This window comes from Theropithecus gelada, chromosome 9 (genome assembly GCF_003255815.1).
Source record: "Theropithecus gelada isolate Dixy chromosome 9, Tgel_1.0, whole genome shotgun sequence".
NCBI lineage: Eukaryota > Metazoa > Chordata > Mammalia > Primates > Cercopithecidae > Theropithecus > Theropithecus gelada.
The window spans coordinates 42,683,085-42,704,077 of NC_037677.1; the positions used below are offsets into that span (position 1 = coordinate 42,683,085).

At 37.6% G+C, this 20,993-nt stretch overlaps 1 protein-coding gene and 1 non-coding gene across 5 annotated transcripts in view; one reads left to right on the forward strand and one right to left on the reverse strand.

The window, feature by feature from the left end:
* ZNF33B (zinc finger protein 33B) overlaps positions 1-20,993 on the reverse strand; it is a 45,782-nt gene that overhangs the window by 4,397 nt on the left and 20,392 nt on the right. The window lies entirely within an intron of this gene.
* On the forward strand, positions 8,316-8,419 carry LOC112632234. The gene has a single exon (XR_003121303.1). It is a non-coding gene; the product is annotated as a U6 spliceosomal RNA (small nuclear RNA).

Sequence of the window (20,993 nt, forward strand, 5' to 3'; positions counted from 1 at the left end):
CATAGCTATTCAAAAAAACATTTTTGATACTATTGCAAATAGAACTTTCAAAAGTTTCAATTTCCAATTGATCATTGCTAATATATATAAGTAAAATTCATTTTTACATATTTTTCTCCTGCCACCTAGCTACACTTAATAATTCGTCATTCTTTTTCCCATATCTTGGGAGACTCCATTAGATTTCCTACATAGATAATCATATCTTTTGTGAATAAAGACATTTCTATTTCTTTTCCACTCTAGTCTCCTTTCTTTTTCTTCCTTGGTTATACTAGGTAGTATATATTACACTATCAAGTATGAGTGGACATCCTTGTCATGTTCCTGATATTGAAAAGAAATCATACCGTTTTTCACAATTATATACAATGTCAATTGTACATTTTCTATAGATGACTTTTATCAGATTAAAGAAAGTTATCTTCTATTCTTCATTTGAGAGTTTTAATTAGAAATGGATGCTAAATTTTGTCAAATGTTTTCTCCGCTTATACTGAAATGGTCATATGGGTTTGACTTTTTTCCTATATTTTTCTTTTTAATACAGGGCAGAGATGACTACATAATTGATGGGGCCAGTGGAAAATAAAAATGTGAGGTTACTCAGAATGTATAAAAGGAAGTATAGTAAAAAGTAAAATAAATTATGTTTTTTTCTTTTAATATATTTTATTACTTGTAAAATACAGGTATAATAGTAATACAAAACAACATAAATTTACAATCACAAAAAAGTTTTGTTGTAATAACTTTAAATAATACAATAATTACTAATAGTTTGTTAATATATCTTGACTGATCATTAGATTTTCTGGCATTCTTTTTGCAAATTCATTTATTAAGTCATCAAAATTTATATTTTTAGCAACTTCATTTTCAATATGTAATTGAAAGTAATATATGTTCTTGGCAAATGCAAGATAAGTAATTTTTGCTATTTTTTATTTGAGAAGGTTGATTTTTTCAGCTGATGCAATCATTAGGGACCTGTTGGTTCTTTATATGTTGTGGCAATATGGGCTAAATTTCTGATTTCTGATATATTATTATACAATAAAAGTTAAAAAAATACAAGTTTTGGTAAATATAGACAAAGACTGGAGTAGCAGCTCTCTGAAATTCTTCGTGAACATTAGTTTTGTACAAAACTGAATTCAATTTTACATGTAAATTTATACAATGGCATTTTAATGTTTCCTCTGACATTTCCTACATCTTGTATAAGAAACCAAAAATGGCTTCATGATTTGCATATAATTGGAAACACCTGTTTATGCAGTGTATTGCTGTATTTTCAAATGCAAAAAAAGCCTATTTTTAAAACTGATTTGTTTCAACCAAAATTTCATACGAAAATAATGTTCTCTCCCATCAAATGAAATTCCTATTTCTAAGCCTGTGGATATTTGCTTTGCAATGTTGCAGCAGTTCTTGAGACCAGAGAATCTACACTCCAAAGAATTCTAGTAACTGCCTAGTGTCCCTTAACACAATGTGCACAAGTATGCTTTTATTTTCTAATACTTTACTGACAATGATGACTGCCTCAAAGCTGGAGGTTACTGTCCCAGTACTCAGCCCAGAAAATTAGTATTTCCTAAGAATGTCAGAGGGACAGACTTAGGGGAGAGACAAGCAAGCCAGCCTCACACTGTGGGTCCTCTTTGGGGTGCAACTGTTTGTGAGTTTGCTGCTGCTGCAACCAGTGCAGACAAAGGTCATTGCCTTGGCCACCTGCACACAATTCCAGGACACTCCCAGGCCATACTACACAGACCAACAGCTTAGTAGGGCACTGCCTCTCAAGTATCCTGTCTACTTGCACACATAGTCCAGTGTCCATCAAACTTCACATACAAATCACAAGTTCAAAAATAAAACTGTGAAGAACTTCAAGATGGCAACAGCAGGGCACTAAGCGAAGTACAGGATCCCTTCTTACAAGAGTGCAGCAACATGTGACTGCACAAGTTACCTAACCATGAAGTTGGCTTAGACACAGGGAATTATACTGACTGCTTTTCAAATGATGAAAAAGCCTGCCAGGGATTAACCACACTTGGTCATGAGGTATTAATAACCTTGTTATATACCACTGGTTTCCAATCCCTAGAGTTTTTGAATTTATGTTCATGAAGGACACAGGTCTACAGCTTTCTTTCCTTGCAATGTCTCTGTCTGGTTTTGTTATTAGGGCAATGCTGGACTCAAAGAATGATTTAGGAAGTATTCCCTCTTCTTGAATTTTCTGGAGAAGTCTGTATAGAATTGGTACTATTAATTTTTGCTGGAATTCACTACTGAAGCATCTGGGGACCTTTGTGGAAAGGTTATCTATTTGTTTTGGAGTAAGCAGTAGTAGCTGTTTATTTGGAGTAAACTGTTCATTTCATCAAAATCGTCAAATTGATAACTTACAGGTATAGTATTCCTTCACTTCCTTCATAATATCTATAGAATTTCAGTGATACATCATTCTTATTTTTGATATTGATAACCTGTTCCACCTAGAAGTTTATCCATTTTATCGATCTTAATGAAACAGCTTTGGATTTCACTGATCTTCTCAATTGTTTTTCTGTTTTTACAGATTATATTGTTCTCCATTTTGTTTTTTGTTATTTATTTTCTTCTACTACTATATAGATTTGTCTTCATTTCTACATTCTCAAAGTGCAAGTAGCTGAGACCATTGATTTAGACCTTTCTTCTTATTCAACACAAGTTAAACTTCATAATATGTTTAATATATATTACACATAATACATTATATCCCATATATGAGAAACTTCATATATGCATTTACATATTGTGGAAACTTCATATATGCATTTACAGATAGTGGATATATACGCACATAATACAAGCACACACTGCTTATTTGTGTTGCACAAGAAAGATCTCAAATTAATGACCTCAGGTGCTTCCACCTTAAAAAGTTAGAAAAAAGTAAATTAAACTCAAAAGTAAGTAGAAAAAAGGAGTAAGGATCAAAATGGAAAACAATGAAATCAATGAGTATTATATGTTTTTTATATTTCCTATATCTAAATTTCTTACAAGTAAATTTCCCATAAATTCTGTTTTCCTTAACCCAAAGTTCAAAATACTTTCTAATTTCCTCTTCTAACTCTTCTTTGAGGCATCCATTATGTAGAAGTATATTCAGTTTCCAACTATTAGGGATTTTTTAGATACTTCTGTTACTGATTTTTAATTTAACTAAATTTAAACCATTTATGGTGGGAGAAAATACATGACTTCAATCCTTTTACATTTATTAAGGTTTGTTTTATAATCAAGAATGTGATTTACCTTTGTAAATATATGCATTCATCTGCCCTTGGAAAGAATGTATATTCCACTGTTTTATTTGGGGAGGAGGGTGCAGAAGATATTTTATAAATGTCAAGTTATTTAGGGTTAAGTCTATTATATCTTTGCTCCTTTTTCATTTCCTGTTTTATCAATTATTAAAAGGATGCTAAAACCTCTGATTATAACTGTGGATCTATTTATCCTTCCACGTCTATCAGATTTTGCTTCAAATATTTTGCAAATCTGTAACTAACCTAAGTTTAGGATTGTTAAATCCTCTTGATAGACTGATCTCTATCAATAGGAAAAAAACTTTATCACTGGTATTCCTGGCTCTGAAAGCTATTTCATCTGGCTGTCAGAGCACTGCAGCCTTGTGAATAATTTTACCATTCTATATCTTTTCCCATTCTTTTTGTTTATCTATTTGTCTCTGAATCTAACATGTTGCCTTTATAGGCAGCATGACTGGATCTTATTTTTATTTATCTTATCCAGAAATCTCTGCCTTTAAATGGGGTGTTTTAGACCATTTATATTTTCTGTGATCATCAATGTTTATAAAACCTTTAGTCAGTGTACTTTTCAGTAATAGTACATATATGAATCTTCCAATAGTATATACTTTACTTCCTTTTCATAGCCTTTTTAGGCTGTGATTGTCATATATTTTAAATATGTTATAAACCCCACAATACATTTGATGTTATTTTTGTACAAAGTCAGTATCTTTTAGAGATTTACATAAAGAAAAATATCTTGTATACATATCCAAGTAGTCAACATTTCCTGTTCTTCATCCCCCTGGGTAGATCCAGATTTCCATCAGACATCAGAACACCTCTTGTGGTGCAGGTCTGCTGGAGAGGAAATCTTTCAGCTTTGTTTACCTGGAATGTCCTTATTTCTTCACTGTTTCTCATAGCTATTTTTACCAAGTATACAACTCTACATTGAGTTTTTTTGCTTTTAAAACTAAAATTAATGTTCTACTATTTTCTCTGTTGCCTCATTTAAGGAGAAATCTGCTATCATCCTTACCTTTGTTCCTCCATAAAACATGTCCTTTATCTCTGGCTGCTTTGAGGATTTCATTTTAACACTGATTTAGAGCATTCATGAGGCTTGGTGTAGTTTTCTTCATGCCTCCTGTGCTCAGGGTTTGATGAGCTTCTTAGATTGGTAGGTTCCCATCACATTTGGAAATTTTTTAATCATTCTTAAAATATTGTTTTCTGTTCTTTTCCCACTTTCCTTTTAGAGACTCCAATTCCATGTGTGTTAGAGACTACCTGAAATTCTCCTAAAGCTCACAGGGGCTTGCTTTTATTTTTTGAGACAGAGTCTCATTCTGTTGCCAGGCTGGAGTGCAACGGTGCAATCTCGGCTCACTGCAGCCTCCGCCTCCCATGTTCAAGTGATTCTCCTGCCTCAGCCTCCTGAGTAGCTGGGACTACAGGCACCTGCCACCATGCCCGGCTAATTCTTGTATTTTTAGTACAGACGGGGTTTCACCATGTTGGCCAAGATAGTCTCGATCTCTAGACCTCGTGATAGACCCGCCTTGGCCTCCCAAAGTTTTGGGATTACAGGCATGAGCCACTGCACCCGGCACAAGGGCTTGCTTATTTTTCAAATATGCTTTTTCTCTGTTTCATTTGGATGGCTTCTATTACTATGTGTTCAAGTTCACTAAACTTTTTCTTCGGTAATGTTTAAACTGCCATCAGTTCTTGCCCTATGTGTTACTCTTTTTTCAGAAGTGGGGAGACAGGGTCTCACTCCATCACCCAGGCTGCAGTGCACAAGTGCAATCTCGGCTCACTGAAACATCCACCTCCCAGGCTCAAGTGATCCTCTCACCTCAGCCTCCCAAGTAGCTAGGACCACCACAGGCATGCACCACCACACCCAGCTAATTTTTTTGTTGTTGCATTTTTGCTACAGACGAGGTTTCACCATGTTGCCTGGGCTGGTCTCAAACTCCTGAGCTCAGGAGATCCACCTGCCTTGGCCTCCCAAAGTGCAGGGATTACAGGTGTGAGACACCAAAGGCTGGCCATGTATTTTTCATCTCAAGCATTATAGTTTTCATTTCATTTCTAGAAATCTGATTTCTATCTTTTCTGTTATACTGAATTCTGATTTGGGTTCTTTTTTTAAATCTTCCGTGTCTCTACTTAAGTTTTAGAACATATGGAACCCAATTATAATACTGCTTTCAATGAACTTATCAGTTAATTCTACTATCTATGGCAATTCTGAGTCCATTTCAATTTCCTGGTTAGTCTCTTTGAGAAAGCTCATGTTTTCTCATATGTCTGTAAGTCTGGTAATATTTCAATGGATGGAAGACTGAGAGCTTTACTTGGTTGGATGCTGGGTACTTTTGGCTTCCAATAAGTAATTTTGTGCTTTGCTGTATGATGCATTTAAGTCTCTTGGAAACAATGTGACACTTTCAGGTCTTGCTTTTATGATTTGTTAGGCAAATCTGAAGCAGTGCTCAGTTTGTGGAACATTACTCCTCACCATGGAGAAAAGACCTTTCTAAACACTCTACCCAGTACTCTGAATTACGAATTTTTCCACTCTGGCTGGCAGGATCAGTCCTTTTCCAGGCCCTATGCGAGTACTGTGTACTGTTTCCTCTGATTCTTTTCAAAAGTTATTTCACTCATTTCCTCATATACATGAGCTGATTAGTACTTTGCTGAACATTCATTGAGGCCCCTTTACAGATCTCCAGACCTCTCTGTGTGTGCATCTATCTCTTGCAAGCCAACAGCACCTCTCAATCCCCACGGCTTCAAGTTCTAAGAAAGAACTGCCAAAAGGCCTTGAGCCAGCTTCTTCCACCACCCCAATTAAAATATCCAGCCCAGTCATGGCAGTCTGAGAAGAGTGGAGTACAATGCCCACCTAGCCCATTGAGAACAGATTCCAAAATAAACCAAGAAGACCAGAGACTACTGCCCCAACCCAGATCCCTGATCATTAAGTACAGTGTCATCCATCAGAGAAAAGCAAAACACTGCAGTAGCCTCCAGATCCCAAATAATGGAGCAGGACTTTCACCTAGGGCCAGCTGTCAGGACAGGACAGAGAGTTCCAAAACTCTCCTCCAGAAAACTCACTTTGTTCAGAACAGAGTGTGGGTGAGTGCAAGCCTGAGGTCACCCTCAAAAAGGATGGAAATTCAGTGATAACCAATTAAGAAGAGGGTGGCAGTTCTATGACAGCAACAAGCTAAACCACAGACCAAATGAAAGTTTACTGGCGAGAGCAAGGGAAAGAGATGGCTAAGAAGAGACATCCAGGGCAATTAGATATGTTCCTATCTACCAGAGACACTCACACAAATGCATACACAGATTCTCCACAGTAATGATTTTTAAATTTATGTTTTCTAGGAGGTGACTTTCAGAATGGCAACATAAAAAGCAAACTCAAAGCCTCAAAGACAACCCTCTAGAAAGAACCCAAATTTAACAAGAGCAAACTAAGAGCAACATATGGTCCAGGACAGTGTTGAAAACAACAGAGCAGTATGTCAGCAATCAGTAGAGGCTATCAGCAAAGTGTAACACCAACAGAGGCAGACAGGCTAACACAGCCATCACAGAAAGTGACACTCAAAGAGAGCACTGTTAACACCACTGCCATCCTAAAGACAGTGTGCATTTCTAAGCAGGAGCCCTCTGACAAGCAACATCAGTGAGAACCCAATGGGAGTGAAAAAGCTTCTCTCAAATAGTACAGTCAAGTCACCTAATAAGAAACAACAACAAGCCTAGAGAGAACAGAGGAACCAGTATCTAGAGAAAGCACAAAGTATTCTCTAAAATGTCTACTCTTCAACAAAAAAATTACAAGACATACAAACGAACGGGAGACTGTCACTTATATACGGGAAAAACGGTAGTTAATAGCAACTGCCCTTGAGAAGATCTGGATATCAGACTTAGCTGACCTCAAAGCAGCTATTATAAATATGTTCAGGCCGGGCACAGTGGCTCACACCTATAATCCCAGTACTTTGGGAGGTCGAGGCAGGTAGGTCACCTGAGGTCAGGAGTTCAAGACCAACCTGGCCAACATGGTGAAACCCTGTCTCTACTAAAAATACAAAAATTAGCTGGGTGTGGTGGCAGGCACTTGTAATCCCAGTTACTCTGGAGGCTAAGGTAAGAGAATGGCTTGAACCTGGGAGGCAGAGGTTGCAGTGAGCTGAGATCATGCCTCTGAACTCTAGCCTGGGAGACAGAGCGAGACCACATCAAAATAAAAAATAAAAATAAAAATGAAAACAAATATGCTCACAAAGAAACACTACTCAGAAAAGGGAGGTATGATGATGCCTCATCAAACAGAAAAATATCAGTAAGAAGACAGAAAAGAATACAATGAAAATTCTGGATTCAAATATTATAACTGCAATGGAAAACTCACTAGAATGACTCACCAAAAGATTGGGCTGGGTGGGGTGGCTCACGCCTGTAATCACAGCACTTTGGAGGCCGAGGCAGGCAGATCACCTGAGGTCAGGAGTTCGAGACCAGCCTAACCAACATGGTGAAACCCCGTCTCTACTAAAAATACAAAAAAATTGAGCATGGTAGCTCACGTGCCTGTAATCCCAGCTACTCTGGAGGCTGAGGCAAGAGAATTGCTTGAACCCGGGAGGCGGAGGTTATAGTGAGTCAAGATAGTGCCACTGCACTGCAGCCTGGGCAAAAAGTGCAAAACCATCTCAGAAAGGAAAAAATAGAAAAAAAAGGTTGTAGCTGGCAAAATAATCAGTAAACTTGAAGATGGCTCAATAGAGATTAAGTAATCTAAAGAACAAAGAGAAATAAGAGTGATGAAAAATGAAGAAGCCCTCAAAAAAATGAGGAACACCATTAACTACACCAATATATTCATAACAGAAGTACCAGAACAAGTGGAGAAATATCAAGTAGCAGAAAAAATATTCAAACAAATGAATGGCTATGCTCTTTGTAACACATATACTAAAACTGGAACAATACCAAGAAGATTAGCATAGCAGCTACACAAGAATGACACACAAGTTCGTGAAGTTTTCCATTATTTAAAAAAAAAAAAAGATGCCAAAAACTTGCAAATCTGTTGACGAAGAGAAAATCTTGAAAGCATCAAGAGAAATACAATTCCTCACATGCAAGGGAATGTCCTAAGATTAACATATGGCTTCTCATCAGAGGCAGTAGAGGCCAGAAGGAGGCAGGATGACATATTCAGTGTACTGAAAAAAAAAATTTTTTAATAACCTGTCCCCTAAAATAGCAGAACTATTTGCAAAACGGAGGGTGAAAATTTAAAATCCTCAAATTAAAAAACAAATAGAAACCAAAAAAACTTGAGAATCCACTGCTAGTAGACTAACCATAAAAGAAAGAAAAGAAGTTCTTTAAGGTGAAAACAAGTGATTCCAAACACTAGTTCAAATCCACAATTATTGTGGGTAAAGGCAATGATACGAGAGAGTAAAAAAGGCACATTTTTCTTTCTTTTCCTACCCAATTTAATAAGTAAATATGTATAAGTCAATGTTTATAACTGCATTGTTGGACCTATAACATATAGAAATGCAATATATTTAACAATAAGGCAGGCCAGGCACGGTGGCTCACGCCAGTAATCCCAACACTCTGGGAGGCTGAAGCAGGAGATCAGTTAAGCCCAGGAGTTCAAGATCAGCTTAGGCAACATACTGAGACCCCATCTCTAAAAAATAAAATTGGTTTAATTAGCCGGGCACAGTGGCACACACGTATAGTCTCAGCTACTCAGGAGGCTGAGGTGGGAGTATTGTTTGAGTCCAGGAGGCTGAGGCTGCAATGAGCTGGGATCCTACCACTGCACTCTAGCCTCACAATGACTCAGAGAGACTCTGTTTCAAAAATAAATAAATACATTTATAAACAAGGAAATAAATAATAAAGCAAAAAAAAAAAAAAAGAATAAAGCAAAAAAATAAACAGAGTGGCTGGGTGTGGTGGCTCACGCCTGTAATCTCAGCACTTTAGGAGGCCCAGGTAGGCAGATCACCTGTGGTCAGAAGTTAGAGACCAGACGGGCTAACATGGCAAAACCATGTCTCTACTGAAAACACAAAAATTAGCTGGGTGTGTTGGCGCATGCCCGTAATCCCAGCTACTCAGGAGGCTGAGACAGGAGAATCGCTTGAACCCAGTAGACGGAGGTTACAGTGAGCCCAGATCATGCCACTGCACTCCAGTCTGGGCAAGAAAGCAAGACTCCATCTCAGGGGGAAAAAAAAAAACAGACAGAGGAACAAATCTGTGCTAGAGTAAGGAAATTACCCTAGATGGTAACTCAGAATCCACACAAACAAATGAATTAAAGCAGAAATGATGAATAAGAAGGTTAGTATAACAAACTCTATGAATAGATACTCCCTATCTTTCTTTCAGCTTCTTTAAAAGGCATCAACACATGAACACAGGGCAGGGAACAACACACACTGGGGCCTGTTGAGCGGTTGGGGGTGAGGGGAGGAAACTTAAGAGGATGGGTCAACCACCATGGCACACATATATCTATGCAACAAACCTCCACGTTCTGCACATGTATCTTTTTAAAGTTTAAAAAGAAAAAAAAAAGACATCAAATGACATAAAGTAACAATTACAGGTTGAGTATCCTTTATCTGAAATGCTTGGCATCAAACGTGTTTCTGACTTTGGATTTTTTCCAAATTTTGGAATGTTTACATTATACTTACTGGTTGAGCTTCCCAAATCCAGAAATCTAAAATCTGAATTACTCCAACAAGCATTTCCTTTGAGCATGTTGAGCATGCTGGCACTCAGTTTCAGATTTTAGAGCATTTGAGATTTTCGGATTTGGGATGCTCAGCCTGTATAACAATATATTGTTGGATTTTAAATATATATGTACTACATATAAAAATAACAAATGGAGAAAAGGAAATAGAGCTATATATAAGTACTGTTTCTGTGTTTTACTAGAGTTCAGGTAGTAGAAATCTGAAGTAGATTTTGATAAGGTAAGATTTATTAGGTAAGTTCTAGAGCAACCACTACGTAAATAAATTTTCAAAGGGACACAGTAATTTTAAAAATTAAAACGTTATACTAAAATATATTCATTTCATGTTATGTACACATAAACATACAAAGTGGAATGAGAGACACTGGAGACTTGGAGGGGTGAGGAGGAGGGTGAAGGGTAAGAAACTACTTGATGGCTGCAATGTATACTATTCTGCTGATGGCCACACTAAAAGCCCAGACTTCACCTCTATGTGACATGTCTGGGTAACAAAACTGCACTTGTACTCTCAAAACCTATAAAAATAATAAAATAGAATATACTCATGTCATGTAAAAGAAAGCAGAAGTAAAAGGAATAGAGTATCAAAAAAGTACAAGACCGAAAACAAAAATGGCAGAAGTAAATCCAACTACAGATGCTCCTTGACTTACAATCAAGTTACATCCTGATAATAGTCAAATTAGTTGAAAATACTGTTTTTCCACTTAAAATGGGAATACATTCTAGTAAAGTTAGAAAAAATATAAGTTGAACCTTCATAAATCCTGAACATACAAAGCAGTTTCAACCCAATAAACTCATTGAAAAGTTAAAAAAATCATAAGTCAAACCACTGTAAGTCAGGAACCATCTGTATAGCAGTAACAACAGGAAAAAGGGAATGATTTGAAAATCCAATCAAAAAGCAATAATTCTCAGGTTGTCGAAAGTGTGAAAATCCAAACGTGCTGTCTATAAGAGATTGAAAATTTGAAAACAGAAAAAGATATATCAGGCACATGGCACCTATAAGGCTGGAGTAGCTATCCTAATATCACACAAAATACACTTCAATACAAAAATTTTACTAGGGATAAAGAGGGGAATTTTATTAATATAACAATAAAAGGGTCAATCAATAAAGAAGACATAACAATTCTAAGCATATGTACTACTAACAGAGCCTCAAAGTATGTCTAGCAAAAACTGACAGAATTAAAAGAAAAAATACATAAGTCTACGATACTAACTGCAAACTGTAATACCCCATTTTCAATAATAGTTAGGACAACTGGGCACAATATAAACATGGAAACAGAAAATATAGAGAACACTCTAAAGCAAACCAGATCTATGAGATGTAGACAGAACATTCCACTCAAAAACAATGGAGTAAGGTATTCTTCAAAAGTACACATGAAACATTCCGCAGAATAAATTTAAAACGATTCTCTGACCACAGTGGAAATTACAAATCAGTAAGACAAAGGAATTTTGAGAATGCACAAATGTGCACAAATTATATAACACATTCCAAAGTTAAAAAAAAAAAAAGAGTCAAGCAATAAGAAGGGAAATTTTAAAAAATGCTTTAAGATAAAAATGAAGACATACTCAAGCTTATGGAACACAGATAAAGCAATGCTTAGAGAGAGATTTGTATCTGTAATAACCATATTAAAAAAGATCTCAAATCAATAATTTTCCACCTTAAAACACTGGATAGGAGCAGCAATACAAACCCAAAGCAAGCAGAAGGCAGGAAAGCATAAAGATTATAGAGTAAAAATTAATGAACTAGAGAACAGAAAAACAATAGCTGATTCCTGGAAAAGATCAACAAAATACACAAACCTCTAACTAGACTGACATTGAAAAAAAAAAAAGAAGATTCAAATTACTAAACGTAGAGATTAACAATGTATTTATTACTAGTACTCTTACAGAACTAAAAATAATTACAAAGAATGGTAGGAACAATGTATGCCAACAAATTAACTTCAACAAAATGGAAATATCCATAAAACAAAAACGACTAAAACCAACTCAAGAAGAAAAAGAAAAATCTGAAATGACCTATGCAAGTAAAAAGAGTGAAGTTGTAAATTTAAAACTCCTCATTACAGGTGGGATGCAGTGGCTCATGCCTGTAATCCCACCACTTTGGGAGGCCAAGGCAGGCGGATCACTTGAACTCAGGAGTTTGAGACCAGCCCAGGCAACATGGTGAAACCCCATCTCTCCAAAAAAAATACAAAAAATTAGCTGGATGTGGTGGCATATGCCTGTAGTCCCAGCTACTTGGGAGGCTGAGGTGGGAAAATTGCCTGAGCCTGGGAAGTTAGGCTGCAGTGAGCCATGACTGCACCACTGTACTCCAGCCTGGGCAATACAGTGAGACCCTGTCTCCAGACAAAAAACAGACAAGAAAACTTCCCACTACAAAAACAAAAACAAAACACAGATCCATATGGGTTCAATGGAGAATTTTATCAAACATTTAAAAAGAATTATCAATTACTCAAAAACTCCAAAAAAAAATTAGAAGAAACACTTGCCAGCTCATTCTATGATCCCAATACTACCCTGGTACCAAAATCAGACATGAAAAAAACTACAGATCCATGTGTCATGATTACAGACCTATAAATCCTCAACAAAATACTAGCAAATTTCGTATAATAGTATATAAAAAGGATTACATACAGTGATCAAGTGGGATTTATCCTAGTAATGCAAGTTTGGTTTATCATTTGAAAATCAATTAATACACCACGTTAAGTAGAAAAGAAACAATAACCACATGATCATCTCGGTATAGAGAAAAAGCATTTAACCCAATCCAATGCCGATCTTCTCTATAAAAACAATCAGCAAACCAGGAATACAGTTAAACTTCCTCAGCCTGATTAAAGGCATCTACAAAAAGTCCACCACTAACATCACACTAAATAATGAAAGGTACAATGATTTTACTCTAAGAACAAAAAAAAGACAAGAATGTCCTCTTGCTGGTTACACATCACACAGGAGATTCTAGTCAAGAAAAGCAAGGGGAATGGGAATTCAGATTGAAAAAAAAAAAGTGAAACTATCTGTACTTGCAGTTGACTCCTCGTGCATATAGAAAATCTTAAAGAATCTGCTAAAACAATATTAAAACTAAAAAAAGAGTTCAACAATGTTGCAGAGTGCAAGTTCACTAACAACAAACAAATCATAAATAAAATTTTAAACAGAATTCCGGTGGGGCATAATGGCTCAAGCCTGTAATCCCAGCACTTTGGGATGCCGAGGTGGGTGGATCACCTGACGTCAGGTGGTTGAGACCAGCCTGGCCAACATGGTGAAACCTCATCTCTACTAAAAATACAAAAAAGTTAGCCAGGCATGGTGGCAGGTGCCTATAGTCCCAGCTACTTGGGAGGCTGAGACAGCAGAATCGCTTGAATCCCAGAAGCAGAGGTTGCAGTGAGCCGAGATCGTGACAATGAACTCCACCCTGGGCAGTAAGAGCAAAATTCTGTCTCAAAAAATAAACAATTAAGCAAACAGACAAATAAATAAATAAATTCCATTTACAATAGCATCAAAAAGAATAAAATACTTATAACTGTAATCAAAGAAATACAGAGCTTATAGTCTGAAAACCACAAAACAATGATGGAAGAAATTAAAGACAGCCTAAGTAAATGGAAAGGCACTGAATAGTGTTCATATGGTTAAGATGGCAATAACTGCCAAATTAATATCTAAATTCAACACAATCCCTACCAAAATCCCATCTGCCTTTTTGAAGAAACTAACAAGCTGGTCTAAAATTTCATGTGGAAATTTAGGGAACTGAATATAATCACAACTATCTTAAAAAAAAAAAATAGAAAGTTAGAAGACATACACTTCTCAATTTGAAAATTTGCTACAAAATTACAATAATCAAGATGGAATGATACTGGCATAGAGGTAAATGTGAAATTGAGAATTCATAAATAAACACTACTATATATTATGTTCAGTTAGTTTTCAACAATGATGCCAAGACAAGACAATTTAATGTTGAAAAATCACCTTTTCGGCTGGGCGTGGTAGCTCATGCCTGAATCCTAGCATGTTGGGAGGGTGAGGTTGGCAGATCACAAGGTCAGGAGTTTGAGACCAGCCTGGCCAATATGGTGAAACCCCATCTCTACTAAAAATACAAAAAAATTGGCCAATACAAAATTGGTGCATGCCTGTAATCCCAGCTACTCAGGAGGCAGAGGCAGGAGAATTGCTTGAACCTAGAGGACAGAGGTTGCAGTGAGCCAAGATCACGCCACTGCACTCTAGCCTGGCAACAGAGTGACATTTTGTCTCAAAAAAAAAAAAAGAAAAAAGAAAAATCACCTTTTCAAGACATGATGCTGAGATAACTGAATATTTGTATGCAAAACAATCAAAATTATTCCTTTCCTCACACCATATACAAAAACTAATTGAAAATGGATCACAGGTCTACATTTAAAAGCCATTACTTAAAGAAAATACAGGAGTGGATCTTCATGCCCTGGGGATAGACAAAGCCCTTTTAGATAACGTACCAAAAATACAAGCAACAGAAGAAAAAACAAATTAGACTTCATGGAATGAAAAATTATTTTGCTATCAACTACAAAGACAATAAAATGACAACCCACAAATGGGAGAAAAACATTGGCTAATAACATATGTAATTTGCGACTGGTACACAGAGTACGCAAAAAACTCTTACAACTCAACAATAAAAGGACAAATAACACGACTACATAATGAAAAAAGGAACCGATTTTTCTATATTAAGCTTCTATCCTTCAACTTTGCTATAAAGACTTAATAGTTTTGGGAGTTCTTTAGAATTTCCTCCTTAGGCAATCATGGCTGCACGAACAAAGAAAGTTTTATTTCTTCCTTTCAAGAAAGTTTTATTTCTTCCTTTCCCATCTGTACGCCTCTTATTTTGTTGTCTTATGGCATTACCTACAATTTCCAATGAGATGTTGAGTAAGAGTAAGGAGACAGGACATCTTGTTTCCTTATCTTAGGGAGAAAGTACCCAGTGTCTCACCATTATGATCTTAGTAATAGTTTTTTTGTAGATTTTTTTTTTTATCCAGTTGAGGAAGTTCCTCTCTATTCCTATTGTGCTCAGTTTTATCGTGAATGGGTGTTGGATTTTATCAAATGCTTCTTGTCCATCAATTGACATGATATGGTTTTCTTCTGTAGCCTGTTGATGTGGCAGGTTACATAAACTGATTTTTTTGTTTGTTTGTTTGAGACAGTCTTGCTCTGTTGACCAGGCTGAAATGCAGTGGTGCAATCTCAGCTCACTGCAACCTCTGCATTCCCGGTTCTAAGCAATTCTGCCTCAGCCTTCAGAGGAGCTGGGAATACAGGCGCACTCTACCATGCCCAGCTTATTTGGTATTTTTAGTAGAGACAGGGTTTTACCACATTGGCCAGGCTGGTCTCCAACTCCTCAACGTCAAGTGATCAATCCGCCTCAGCATCCCAAAGTGCTGGAATTACAGGCGTAAGCCACCGCACCCGGCCACATTAATTGATTTTCAAACTGTGATCAGCCTTGAGTGGTCATGGCATCTAATTATTTTTATACAATGTTGAATTCTATTTGGATTTTTGCATCTATATTCATGAGGGATATTAGCGTGTGGTTTTTCTTCTTTGCAAGGTCTTCATATGCTTTTAGGATAAGAGAAAAAACAACCTTTTAAAAAGGTGTTAGGAAGATTCCCTTTGCATCTCTTTTCTGAAAGACACTGTGGGGAACTGGTATATTTCTTCCTTAAATGTTGCACAGAAATCACCAATGAAACCAAAAAAGTCTGATAATTTATTTTCTTTCTTTCTTTTCTTCCTTTTCTGAAAGCTTTATGGATTCAATTTATTTAACTGATATTGGTCTGTTTGAATGGTTTATTTATTCTATGTAAGTCTTGGTAGTTCGTGTATTTCAAGGAATTACCCATTTCACCTAAGTCATGGGTTCAGGAGAAGCCAGGAATAAAGGCATCCTGTACCAAAACTATCTAATTGCATTACAAACGCAAAAAAAAATAGTATCAATGAAGGAACCCCTTCAATGCAGGAGGAAGTCTTGACCTTAATTACTTCGGAAAGAGACAGAAGTCTGTGAGACTAAAGGCAAATCTGCACATAAGTACTGTATTTTAGTTGACAAAATTTTAAAATTATTTTCCACGTGGGTATGATTAACAATTCTGACAGTGCTATACACGTATACAGGGAAAGAATGACAGTAAATGGAATGCCAGGCGTGGTGGTTCACATCTTTAATCCCAGCACTTTGGGAGGCTGAAGTGGGTGAATTACCTAAGATCAGGAGTTCTAGACCAGCCTGTCAAACATGGCAAAATTCCATCTCTACTAAAAACACAAAAATTGGCTGGGCATGGTGGTAAGCACCTGTAGCCCCAGCCACTTGGGAAGCGGAAGCAGGAGAAATACTTGAACTCAGGAGGTGGAGGTTGCCATGAGCTGAGATCACACCACTGCACTCCAACTTGGGTGACAGAGTGAGACTCCACCTCAAAAAAAAGAAAAAAAAAAGAAAGAAAGTAAATGGATGATAGATGGTTAGAGCCAGATTTCTTACTGTTGGATATGGTAATTTACAGTGAAGCAAGGGAAGAAAGTTAGAATGATCCATGTGGTAATGAAGAGTTGAAGGTATAAGTATAAACACATGTTTAGCTTAAGAGAGATACAGACGGTTACATGTAGAACTATTTATAAGTAAGTACATTACATGGATTATACACATGCATATTTCCCTGTTCTGTCAGCTGAGATGGCCACACCCTAGTACACCATTAGCCCCTATCTTGGTTTCTAACACCATTCTCAAATAATAGGAACCAGGGTTACATGAACAAATGGTGGCTGATTTCAGAAAGGGAATATATAAGATGAGCCTGGACCATCTTGTAGTGAAAGAAAGTGCTCTAAAAAACAACAGCAACAAAATTCATAAATCTCCACTTCTTATGTGTGAGTTGTGCAGAGTAACATTGTTCCAATGTGTACAATATGGAAAACAGGAGAAAGATGTAACTTTATAGCGGACAAACTGTATGTTTGCCGAGACATTTAAGGCCAACATCAAAAGTCATAAAACATGGTGACAGTATGCATGCTTGATATGTGACAAAAAAGGTACTTTACCACTGTGGCCTTTTTCCCCAAAACCTATAATCCCAGTCTTATCTTGAGAGAAACATAAGACATTCCAATAAACGGGATTTATATATACCTCACCAGGACTCCTCCAAACTGTCAAGGTCATCCAAAACAAGGAAAGTCTGGGAAACCACCATAGCCAAGAGGAGCCTAAAGAGACATAACAACTAAATGTAATATGGTGCCCTGGAAAGGATCCTGGAACAAAGAAGGTCATTAGGTAAAAATCAGCAGACCCTAAATAAAAATATGGACTTTAGTCAATAATCATGTACCAATGTTGTTTCAACAGCTGTTGCAAACGTACCATCCTAATATATTAGTAACAGCAGAAACTGGGTAAACGGCAATTCTCTCTACTATCTCCCCAATTTTTCTGTAAGTCATGAAATAAAGTAAATGTTTTAAATAGACAAAGGAGATACATAAATAGCCAACAAGTATGTAAAAAGATGTTTAACATCAGGCCGGGAGCAGCGGCTCACACCTGTAATCCCAGCACTTTGGGAGGCCAAGGCAGGTGGATCACGAGGTCAGGAGTTCAAAACTAGCCTGGCCAACATGGTGAAACCCCATCTCTTCCAAAAATACAAAAATTAGCTGGGCGTGGTGGTGGGCACCTGTAATCCCAGCTACTCAGGAGGCTGAGGCAGAGAACTGCTTGAACCCAGGAGACAGAGGTTGCAGTGAGCCGAGACTGCACCACTGCACTCCAGCCTGGGTGACACAGCGAGACTCCATCTCAAAAAGAAAAAAAAAAAAAAAAAAGATGTTCAACATCATTAGCCATTGAGAAATGCAAAAAACCACAATGAGATACCTCTTTACAACTACTGGATTGGTATAATAAATAATAATAATAATATTAATACAAAGTGTTGGCAAACTGGAGAAACTGGAAAATTCATGCATTGCTGGCAGGACTGTAAAGTATTGTGGCTGCTATGAGAAACAATCGGGTAGTTCCCAAGAAAGCTAAACACAGAGACACCGTATAACCGGCACTCTACTTCTAGGTATATATCTGAAATGACTGAAAATACATGTCCATGTGAAAACGTATACATGAACAATTACAGGAGAATTATTCATAATAGTCAAAAAGTAGAACTAAAACCAAATGTCCATCCACTGACAAATGGATACATAAAACGTAGTATATCTATACACCATGTCATATGGCCATAAAAAACAAATGAAATATTGATACATGCTACAACATGGATGAACCTTGAATATGTTATGCTAAGAAAAAGAAGTCAGGCAGAAAAGGTCACAGACAGTTCCATTTTTATGAAACATCCAGATTAGGCAAATCCACAAAGACAGAAATTCAATTTTGGTTGCCAAGGGCTACAGGAAAGGGGAAAGAGAAAGTAATTGCTAACGGATATTGGCTTTGTTTCAGGGATGATGACAATGTTCTAAGAAACACTGTCGGCGGGGCGTGGTGCCTCACGCCTATAATCCCAGCACTTTGGGAGGCCTATGCAGGCAGATCACTTGAGGTCAGGAGTTCCACACCAGCCTGGCCAACATGGTGAAACCCCATCTCTACTAAAAATACAAACAATTAGCTGGGCAGAGTGCTGCATGCCTGCAATCCCAGCTACTCGGGAGGCTGAGGCAGGAGAATTGCTTGAACACAGAAGGTGGAAGTTGCTGTGAGCCGAGATCGCACCACTGCACTCCAGCCTGAGCGACAGAGTAAGATTCTGTCTCAAAAAAACAGTTGTCGCCCAGGTGTGGTGGCTCATGCCTGTAATCTCAGCACTTTGGGAGGCTGAGGTGCATGGATAACCTGAGGTCAGGAGTTTGAGGCCAGCCTGGCCGACATGGTGAAAATATAAAATCAGCTGGGTGTGGTGGCATGTGCCTGTAATCCCAGCTACTCAGGAGGCTGTCTAATCCCAGCTACTCAGGAGGCTGAGGCAGGAGAATTGGCTTAAACCTAGGAGGCAGAGGTTGCAGTGAGCTGAGATCATGCCACTGCACTCCAGCCTGGGCAACAAAGCAAGACTCCATCTCAAAAAAAGTTTAAAAAAATTGTCAGGAAGTTTGCATAATCCTGCAAATACACTAACAATGATTGATTTATACACGTAAAACTGGTGGAGTACAGTATGTGATTATATCTCATATAATTCTCAAGAAAATTTTTTCTTATATACTTGTTTCATGGTGTGTAAATAACACACAACTGATATTATGCATTGTTCTTACAGCCAACCACTTCACTAAACTAACTGATTTTAGTAATTTAAAACACTTCTGTGTAACATTTACTTTTGCTTGTACAGATAATCAAATCATCTGCACACAAAATGACAATTTGACTTCCCAACCTTTATGTTTTATTATTTTTTCTTGTCTGTGTAATGGACAGTAGATCCTCTATGAGATTCAGTAAAACTGCTGATAGAAGAGATCCAGCATCTCTCATATAGAAAGTGTGCTGTGATTTTTCAACAAATAGTGTACAAAATGTTTTTCGCCATTACCTTTATTTTATTTTACTTTTTGAGATGGAGTCTTGCTCTGTCGCCAGGCTGGAACACAGTGGTGCTATCTCGGCTCCCTGCAACCTCCACCTCCAGGGTTCAAGCAATTCTCCTGCCTCAGCCTCCCGAGTAGCTGGAACTACAGGCGCGTACCATCACGCCCAGCTAAATTTTTTGTATTTTAGCAGAGACGGGGTTTCACCATGTTGGCCAGGATGGTCTCCATCTCCTTACCTCGTGATCTGCCCACGTCAGCCTCCCAAAGTGGTGGGATTACAGGCGTGAGCCACCACACCCAGCCTATTACCTTTATTAAAGATTAAGAAGCTGAATTATTTATAGTTGGTAGGCAATTTACAAAACTTTTTATTTGAAGACAATTCTTTTTTATTTTTGAGGCAAGGTCTCACTGTGTCACCCAGGCTGGCGTGAAATGGTGCCATCACAGCTTACTGCAGCCTTGACCTCCTGGGCTCAAGCGATCCTCCCACCTGAGCCTCCCAAGTAGCTGGGACCACAGGCACACACCACCACACCTGGCTAATGTCTTTACTTTTTGTAGAGATGGGGTTTCACCATGTTGCCCAGGTTGGTCTCAAACTCCAGAGTTCAAGTGATCCACCCACCTTGGCCTCCCAAAGTGCTGAGATTACAGGCATGTGCCACCACACCCAGCCTGGACACAATTCTTAAATTGACAGGCAGCTCGAAGAAATAATGAGAAGATTCTATATATCCCTCACACAGTTTTCTCCACGGTAACAATTTGCAGAACTACAGTTCAATATCAGCCAAGAACTGACATTAACTCATTCAATCAACTTTATTCAGACTTCACAAGTTTCACATGCATTAGATGTATATATCTAGTTCTATAAATTTTGCCACACGTATAGATTTTTGTGAAAAATCACAACATTGGTGATACAGAACACTCCCATCACAAGGATCCCACACATGGTAACTACAGCTATCTCCCACCCTCTCTGCCTTCCTAACAATGGCAACCCCGAATCTGTTCCCCATCTCTATGCTGTCATTCAAAACTATTACACAAATAAAATCATGAGGTATTATGATAAACAGCCTAACTGCATTTGTGATAAT